The following is a 10,237-nucleotide window of genomic DNA, read 5'->3' as shown; positions in this document are numbered from 1 at the left end:
ACCGTTCAGCCAGGGATTGGACAGCCCCATAAAACAAAATGGTACTAATGAGGCACAGCAGTCCAGGGACAAAGACTAGAAGGCAGAGGGGACAGGAAAGCTGGTGATAGGGAACCCAAGGTTGAGTAAGGACTGTGTTGACATGTAGTGGGGTTGTTAACCACTGTCATAGTGCAATATGTGTACTAACTGTTTAATGAGAAACTGTTTTGTTATGTAAACCTTTTTGTAAAGTGAGAGTAGCAGCACAACTGGAAGAACGTAATCAATGTCACTGAATTATGCATGTAGAAATTTTTGAAATGGTGTATCTGTGGCTATGTGTATTTTCACACAAAAAAAAAGAGGTCTAGAAAGGACAGTGTTGACATGTCGTGGGGTTGTTAACCAATATCATAAAACAATATGTGTACTGACTGTTTAATGAGAAACTATTTGTTCTGTAAAACTTCACCTAAAGTGCAGTAAAAAAAAAAAATAAAAAGATTAAAAAGAAAATCATCACACTGGACCAATAAGCAACATCATGATAAACAGAGAAAAGATTGAAGTTGTCAAGGATTTCATTTTACTTGGATCCACAATCAACACCCAGTCAAGAGATCAAAGGACACATTGCGTTGAGGAAATGTGCTGCAAAAGACCTCTTTAAAATGTTGGAAAGAAAAGATGTTACCTTGAAGACTAAGGTGCGCATGACCCAAGCAATAGTATTTTCAATCGCCTCATATGCACGTGAAAGCTGGATGAGAACAAGGAAGAGCAAAGAAGAATTAACACCTTAGAATTGTGTTGGCAAAGAGTACTGAATATACCTTGGACTGCCAAAAAAATGAACAAATCTGTCTTGGAAGAAGAACAGCTGAAATGCTCCTTAGAAGCAAGGGTAATGAGGGTTTGTCTCACATACTTTGGACATGTTATCAGGAGGGATCAGTCCTTGGAGAAGGACATAAAGCTTGGTAAAGTAGAGGGTCAGCAAAAAAGAGGAAGACCATCAATAAGATGGATTGACACAGTAGCTACAAGAATGGGCTCAAGCATAACAACAATTGTGAGGATGGCACAGGACTGAACAGTATTTCATTCTCTTGTACATAGGGTGGCTATGAGTTGGAAACTACTCAACTGTGCTTAACAACAACATCTTGTATCATTCTACTCTGCTGAATCTTTCTATTAGTTCCAATAGTTTTCTCATGAAGTCTTTTGGGTTTTCTATGCACAGTATCATGTCATCCCCCAATAGGGACAGTTTTGCTTTTTCCTTACCACTTTGGATGCCCTTCCTTTTTCTTGCTTTATTGCTCTAGCTAGGACTTCCAGCACAATGTTAAATAGGAGTGGTGATAAAGGGCATCCTTGTCTTGTTCCTGTTCTCAAGAGGAATGTTTTCAGCCTCTCTCCATTAAGGATGATGATGGCAATTGGTTTTGTATGGATGTCCTTTATTATGTTGAGGAATTTCCCTTCTATACCTATTTTATTGAGAGAGTTTTATCAGGAAAGGGGGTTGGACTTTGTCAAATGTCTTTTCTGCATTGATTGAAATGATCACGTCATTCTTTTATTTATGTGATTTATCACATTGTACCAATTTTCTAATGTTGAACCATCCTAGTATACCTGGTATAAATCCCACTTGGTCGTGGTGTATTATTTTTTTGATATGATGGTGCATTATGTTGGCTAGAATTTTGTTGATAATTTCTGCACCCATATTCATGAAAGATATCGGTTTATAATTTTCTTTTTTTGTGGTGTCTTTGCCTGGTTTTGGTATCAGGGTTGTGCTGGCTCCATAGAATGAATTTGGAAGTATACTTTCCATTTCTATGTTCTGAAATAGTTTGAGTAGTACTAATGTAAGCTCTTCTCTGAATGTTTGGTAGAATTCTTCAGGGAAGCCACCTAGGCCTGGGCTTTTTGTTGTTGTTGGGAGTTTTATTATTATTATTAGCTTTTCAATCTTTTCTCTTGTTATCAGTCTGTTGAGATTTTCAACTTCAGTTTGCGTTAGTTTGGGTAGGTAGTGTGTTTCTAGAAATTTGTCCATTTCCTCTAGGTTTTCAAATTTGTTGGAGTATAGTTTTTTTACTCTCAAGATCCTTTTTATTTCAGTTGAGTCTTTTGTCATGTCCCCTATTTCATTTCTTATTTGAGTTGTTTGTGTCCTCTCCTATTTTTCTTTTGTCAGTTTGGTCAATGGTTTGTCAATTTTGTTGATCCTTTCAAAGAATCGATTGTTGGTTTTACTGATTTTTTCTATTATTTTTCTATTCTCTATTTCATTTATTTTTGCTCTGATATTTATTATTTCCTTTCTTCTGGTGGCTGTGGGCTTCTTCTACTGTTCTCTTTCTATTTATTCGAGTTGTGTAGTTAATGTTTTAATTTTGTCCCTTTCTTCTTTCTTGATGTATGCATCTATTGCTATAAATTGACCTCTGAGCACTGCTTTTGTTGTGTCCCAAAGGTTTTGGTATGATGTATTTCCATTCTCATTTGATTCTAGGAATTTTTTTATTCCATTTTTGATTTCTTCTATTACCCAGTGGTTTTTAAGAAAGATGTTATTCAGTTTCCATGTAACTGATTTTTTTCCTTACTCTTCCTTTTATTAATTTCTACTTTGATGGTGTTATGATCAGAGGAGATATTTTGTATTATCTCAATGTTTTGCATTTTGTTAAGAATTACTTTGTGGCCTCAGATATGGTCTATTCTGGAGAACATTCCATAAGTGTTTGAAAAAAATACTTACTTTGCTGCTATTGGGTAGAGTGTTCTATATATGTCTGTGAGGTCAAGTTGATTGATTGTGGCCTTTAGATCTTCTGTATCCTTGTAGAGTTTCTTTCTAGATGTTCTGTCCTTTACCTAGAGTGGTGTGTTGAAGTTTCCTAATATTATTGTGGAACTACCAATTTCTATTTTCAGTGCTGTTAGAGTTTGTTTTATGTATTTTGGAGTCCTGTCATTGGGTGCATAGATATTTTTTATGGTTATGTCTTCATCGTGGATTGCCCCTTTAATCATTATATAACGACTTTCTTTGTCTTTTATGTTGGGATTTGTTTTAAAGTCTATTTTATCTGAGATTAGTATTGCCACTCCTGTAGCTGTTTTTTTTTTTTGATATATTTTTTCCATCCTTTGATTTTTAATAAATTTATGTCTTTGTTTCTAAGGTGTGTCTCTTGTAGATAGAATATTGATGGGTCCTGTTTTTTTGTTTTTTAATCCATTCTGTTACTTTTTGTCTCTTTATCTGTGCATTTAAGGCATTTATGTTCAGTGTGATCGTTGATAGGTGTGAGTTTATTGCTGTCATTTTGTAGTGCTTTTTTGTGGTGCTGAGATTTTCTTTTTTCCTCTTACTCTTCTGTGCTGAATTCCTTTTGTTCGTGATTTGTTTGTTTGTTTCTTTCATTTTTGTAGATTTTGTGTTCCTGAGAATTTATGTCTTTCTCTTTTATTTTGATGAGTAGGTTTATTAACTTTCTTTGTGGTTATCTTGAAATTTACCTCTATCTTTCTAAGTTTAAAACAGTCTTTTATTACTTGATAACACCTTGACTTCCTCTCCATTTGAAAGTTCTATACCTACACCATTTATTCCATCTTTTATTGTTCTGACATTGTTGTCATTCACAGATTGACATTTCTGGTTCCTTGTTGTAAATTTTTTAGCTTTGTTTTATCCTTGAGAGTTCATTATCTAGATTGGTATCTTGCTGATGCTGTCCTATGTGCTAGATTCAGGTTGTTGTCTGATGTTGTTGGTTCTCTAACCAAAGGATTCCCTTTAATAATTCGTGGAAGTTTGGTTTGGATTTTACATATTCCCTTAATTTCTATTTATTTGGAAATGTCCTAATTTTACCATCATATTTGAGTGAGACTTTTGCAGAATATATTATTCTTGGTTGGCAGTTCTTTTTCTTTCAAGATATTACATATGTAATACCATTACCTCTTGCCTGAATGGTTTTTGCTGAGTAATCAGAGCTTAGTTTTGTTTCCCCTTTCTATGTGACTTTTCGTTTTTCTCGAGCTGCTCTCAGGATTCTTTGTCTTTGGTTTTAGTGAGTGTGATTATGATATGTCTTTCGTGTTTTTCTTTTGGGGTCTATCCTATATGGGGTTCATTGACCTTCTTGGATTGTAAGCTTTTTGCCTTTTATGATATTAGGGAAGTTTTCTGTCAGCAATTCTTCAATGATCCTCTCTGTGTTTTCTGTTTCCTCCCCCTGTTCTGGAACTCCAATCACACGCAAACTTTTGCTTTAGATTGTATCCCACATCGTTCTCAGGGTTTCTTCATTTTTCTCTGTTCTTATCTCTGATTTTTCCTCAAACAAGGTGATATCCAAGGATTTGTCTCCAATTTCACCTGTCCTGTCTTCCATTGTTTCAAATTTGTTCCTAAAACCTCCTATGGCACTGTCCATTTCTGAAATTTTTTTTTTTTTTTTATCTTTTGATTTTCTAATTGCTGTTTTTGTATGATTTGTTGTTGTTTAGTTATTTTGATATTTTTTCCTGTGTTGTTTTCCTGATGTCTTCCATTGTTTTTGTCATCCTTTCCATGATTTTATCTATTTTTTCCTTATTTTTGTCTGCATTTTCCTTCATCTGTTGAAGAACTCTGAATATTAGAGTTCTGAATTCCCTATCAGGTGGTTCCAGTGCCTTTTCTTCTAGCAGAAGGTCATCTGGTGTTTTATTTTGGTTGCTTTCTGGAGCCATCCTCTCTTGTGTTTTTCTATGTTTTAATATTGTCTGCTGTCTCTGAGACATTCAGGAATTCTTTTCTTCATTTATTGATTGTAGATTTGATTGTTTCATCTTGGTTTTTTGTTTTATATGGTTATGTCTGGGCAGGCTGGCTGGATGTGTTTTGTTGCTTGCTTGCCTGTGGGCAACATACTTCTCACAACCTTGCCAGGTGTGTAGGGCTGGTCACTTAGTTATGGTACAACAGGGTGGGTCCAGAGGGGGTGGCGAGGTGGGAATATGTAGTTTGTGGCACAAACTGGGGGCTACAGGGTGGGGCTGTGGGGACAATGCAGGGTGGGGTCAGGGGTAACGTGTCGGTACCGCTCAGGGGCATGGCACTCGGCACACTGTGTAGATAGGCAGGAGGGAAAGGAGAGGATATGATGTTCAGAGCTAAGTGAATGGACAGAAGAAGAGAAAGAAGAGAGAGAAACAAAGGCAAAAAACATAAAAAGAAAAAAATGAAGTTAAAAAAAATAAAAAGTAAATAAAATGGCAGCACAGTAGGATTTGGCATGCGGGGGTGGGGGAGACCTAGCAAGTCCATGTGCTGGTGGCCCTCTAGCAGAGCAGTGTGACTCGGCCTGTCAAGAAGCAGCAACTGAGCTCTTAACCACTGCGCCACCAGGGATAGAGGTTAGGATTTATAACACATATTTTTGGGAAAACAATTCAGTCCATAGCAGTAGGCCAGCACATCTCTTAAGACTTCATAGGTAAAAACCTGGTGATCATAATTTTACCCAGGTGGCCTTTTTTTCATCCCTACTACTATAGAGTAAAATGACTTTCAGTGGGTTATTCTTGTTGCAGGTGTTCCATTCAGAAAGGGTAACACTTTTCAGCTGTAGCTCTTAGCCACTACACCACCAGGGTTTCCTGACCTGTAGTAGTGAACAAAAAACCCAATTTGAAATTTTCTTTTTGCAATGTGGAAAGAGGATGCTACAGAAAATAAGGTTGTAAAAAGAAGTATGAATGTTGGTTCAATTTTCTTCCGCAGAGTATCTTCTATCCTATCACTGTCGTGAGCACCCCATTGTCGCAATACTGGTGATCATTTTCTTACTCCTTAAATCTAAATGTAAGATTTCTGAATAGGAGACAGGTACAGGAAGAGTAAAGATGCTTCATTTTCTTTCTTTCCTTCCTTTCTTCTTTCCTTTTTAAAATTCTTGTCAACCTTAAGTTCAAGCACTTTCATGCAATAAAGATCATATGCACTGATTCATACACCAAAAAATGGTCAAATAGCTGTATATGTAATTTCCGATATGACAATAAATGAAGCTAAAATCATAGGTGAATGGGTGGGGTTGAAAGACTTAGAATATCTGTGATAAGTTTAGCTATTTATTTTCTGTGCATGGTGTGAAATTAATGAAAATATGTGTCTTAGTCATCTAGTGCTGCTCTAACAGAAATACCACAAGTGGATGGATTTAGCAAAGAGTTTATTCTCTCACAGTCCAGTAGGCTACTAGTCCAAATTCAGGGCATCACCTCCAGGAGAAGGCTTTCTCTCTCTGTCAGATCTGGAGAAAAGTCCTTGTAATGCATCATTCTTTCCTTTGTCTGCGAGCTTGTCTGTGCAGGAACCTCAGGTCCAAAGGACGCACTCTGCTCCTGGCACTGCTTTCTTGGTGGTATGAGGTTCCCCTGTGTCTCTGCTCACTTCTCTCTTTTATATCTCAAAAGAGATTGGATTAAGACACTATCCAATCTTGTAAACCTCATCAGTATAACCTCATCACAGTGATAGAATTTACAACACATAAGGAGATCACATGTAACCTCATCATTTAGAGTTTACAACACACAAGGAAATCACATCAAATTACACAATCATACATTACTGGTAGTCATGACCCAGCCAAGTTGACAGACATTTTAGGGGGACACAATTTAATCCACGACAATGTGTTTGATGTTCAAGCATTCTATTACTTTGAAATACTGTAATGTAGGTAAGTACACAAGAGTGTCTTGTCTTTTCAGGAAATAAATTCAGATGTATTTGCTTCATTAATGAGGTTCTGCAAACACAGTTCAATGATAAGGCATGTATAGCAGTTTAGCTCCATAGACATTTAATTCCATCTCCTAAATGAAACAATATTTAAAATGTAATCATTCTAAAATATTTTGGCAAACTGTTTCTCCAAGCATTGACCCAATTTCTTCATCACTGCATTTAAGCAAGTTCTCAACTTTATTAAGACTCCAGGCTCTTTGTTGCCAAGAAGAAAACCCACTGAAAAAGCAAACAATGAGAGTTAGGTTTTCAAATAAATTTGGGTTTGCTTAGGCTGCTTAAAATTTGTTCTGGAAGAAATCAAATATTATTCAAGCTTTGGGAGAGATGAATTGTGTCAGAATACTTCCTTTTATGAGATTTTCAATTGAATTATTGTCTTTTGACTGGAAAAATATATTTTTGTAATCATTGCATTAAGCACTCCTTTTATTATAACTGGTCTTTAAATAAGTAAAAAAGTATAACCCAGCCTGATTTCTTCAGATTTTTTTTTCTACAGAAACCACTTGGGGATACTAAATTTAGAATATTTATAATCCCAGAAGGAGTAATTTTTTATTTCAAGTCTGGTTTAATACACCATCATCTAACAATGGGCAATGAAACATTTCCTAAAGAAAACAAACAAAGCATTTCTTTGTAATATTTTGGTGTGACTGGTTTATAATCCATTGCCGTTGAGTCAATTCTGACTCACAGCTACCCTAAGGACAGAGTAGAACTACCCACATAGAGTTTCCAGTGAGCAGGTGATGGATTAGAACTCCTGACCTTTTGCTTAGCAGCCAAATGCTTTATCACTGCACCACCAGGGCCCCGATGGGGTATAAGTGGATACAAAATTCCAAGCACTTGAATCTTCAATCTGTAGAGATAATTAGTGTTATATAAGAATTAAAGCTGAGAGGTAAACTGCAGGATTTTCTACTCAAAATTAACAATATGAAAACTTGGTAGACGCTGAATAAGGTTGAAAGATCATAACTGGAAGATATTTTGGGAAGTCACCTAGTGCTATACCTTTAGAAATGATTTACTTTCACTCTCTAATTTGGTTTCTCATGTATATGAATCTCTTCTCTGTTTTAAAAGATTCAATAAACCAAAAATAAAGCATAATATCACATGTTGACCATACATTCTAACTGTTTCCAATCTCTGATAATTCCCTCTTAGTATATGCCTAACTCAGATCTCTCAGGTAGTGTATTTTACCCATTTCTTGTCATTATGGAGAATAACTGGTCACCATTGTCAATTAAGTAACACTGTATTCCTTTAAAGCTATTGTGAAACCACTTTTTAATCATTTTGCTTCCAAACTAAATAATTCCAATTCCTTTAACCTATCCCAAAGGTCCCATTTTCCAACTCTTTAAACATCTCCGTGGCTCTTCTCTGGGTTCTGTGCAAGTTGGCAATGTCCCTAAGAGACTTTGGAGCCCAAAACTTAGTAATAATTTGTCTGTCTTTCATCTTTCATCGTGTGGTGGCTGTTGTGGGTTTGGCTTCCCCTGTGACCTAGATTGTAGACAATTTAGGGGTAAACATTATGTTTTGTTACTTATGAAGTGTTTTTGCTGATAGCAATTTCCTACAGAATTAGGTATATCATGGATGCTTACCCATTTTTTCCCATCTTGTTTTGTTTACTGTCGAAACCTGATTATCATTGAGTATGAAAGAACTATCTCATGACTCTTATGTTATAAAAACATACTTATAAACTCTGATTTCCTTCTTTTGTTCTGCCATATAAAAGTCAAGCCTGACCACTCTTATGATTTCTCAACAAAAGTTTTATAGAATATAGTAATTGTTAATTTTGATTTTAAGTTTTATATTTATCTTTGAATTCATTAAAGAGGAAATAGATATTTGTCTATATTTACCAACTTCCTTGCAAAATGAAATTGCAAGAGTTTGTAAATCCAAACTGTAACAAAGAACTTTGAATGAAAAAAAAAATCATTGACTTCTTTTAATTAAACACACTTGTACTGAAACTGGCTATTTGATTTGGAGAACACGACAATAACCAGCACACACTGAGAAATGGCACTACTCAATTTTTGGCAAAGGGCCAAGGAAGAAATAGGCAGATTATTGAGCACCGAATCTAGAGTTTCACAGTAAAAATAACAAATCATACAAGATAAAACAATGAACAATTCATTAGAGAGTTTCATATAGAATTAACCCTGGAAAACACTTTGGAGAACTGGACAAAATGTATTGGCTTTTGTTAAGGATGTAAAAAGAATAACAATAGTTTTTCACACAAACTAAATTACTTATTAAGAGAACTTTCAAAAAGTATTATTATGGAAGGCAGACCTTCATTGATTTATCAAGCATATTTATAGCTTCTGAGGTCATAACCAAAAACAAACTAAACCCACTTCTGTCAAGTCTATTCTGACTAATAGTGACCCTACAGGACAGAGTAGAACTGCCGTATAGGATTTCCAAGGCAGTAAATTTTTACGGAAGCAGATCACCACATCTTTCTCCTGCAGAGTGACTAGTGGGTTCGAACCACTGACCTTTTAGTTAGCAGCCGAGTGCTTTAACAACTGTGCCACCAGGGCTCCTTCTGAGGTCATACCTTTATTAAATTCATTTATGAAACATTTATATATTAAGTACTTATTACAGGGCAGGTACTGTTCTAGATGTTGAATATTTAGCAAAAAGCAAACAGATAATATCCTTACCTTAATGGAAGTCAAATTCTACCTTATAAATAACTAGGTATCTCTTTCATTAGTAGGTGATGTGTACAAAAGGAGATAGAAAGATAACACAAAATAGGGAGTTGAGAATACCAGGGATGAGTAGGTTGCTTCTTTATATAGGGTGGCCAGGGAAGGTCTCTCAGAGAACTCTGCCATATGAGCACAGACCTGAAGGAAATGAGGGATTGAATCATTGTGATCTCTGGGAAAAGACAATTCTGGCAGAGGGAACAGTGAGTATAAACACCACGAGGCTACAGTATATTTGGCATGTTCAAGAAATAACAACAAAGCCAGTGTGAAAGCAGAAGACTGAATGAAAGATAGAGAAAGAGAGGTAGGAGTTGAGAGCAGAGTAGGGCAGGGACCAGATCATGCAGGGCATTTTAATCCTGTTGCCGCTGGCATGACTTTGTTTCGTTTTTGTTTTTTTTTTAATTGTACTTCAGGTGAAGGCTTACAGAACAAATAGTTTCTCATGAAACCGTAGTACACATATTATTTTATGACATTGGTTAACAACCCCACAACATGTTAACCCTCTAACTTCTCAATCTTTTTTTTGGTGAAAATACACGTTGCCAAAGATACACCGTTTCAAAAATTTCTAAATGCACAGTTCAGTGAATTGACTACGCTCTTCCAATTGTGCTGTTATTCTCACTTAAGATGAAGGCTT

This window comes from Trichechus manatus, unplaced genomic scaffold (genome assembly GCF_000243295.1).
Source record: "Trichechus manatus latirostris isolate Lorelei unplaced genomic scaffold, TriManLat1.0 scaffold00115, whole genome shotgun sequence".
Classification (NCBI taxonomy): Eukaryota; Metazoa; Chordata; class Mammalia; order Sirenia; family Trichechidae; genus Trichechus; species Trichechus manatus.
This window is presented reverse-complemented; position numbering follows the sequence as displayed.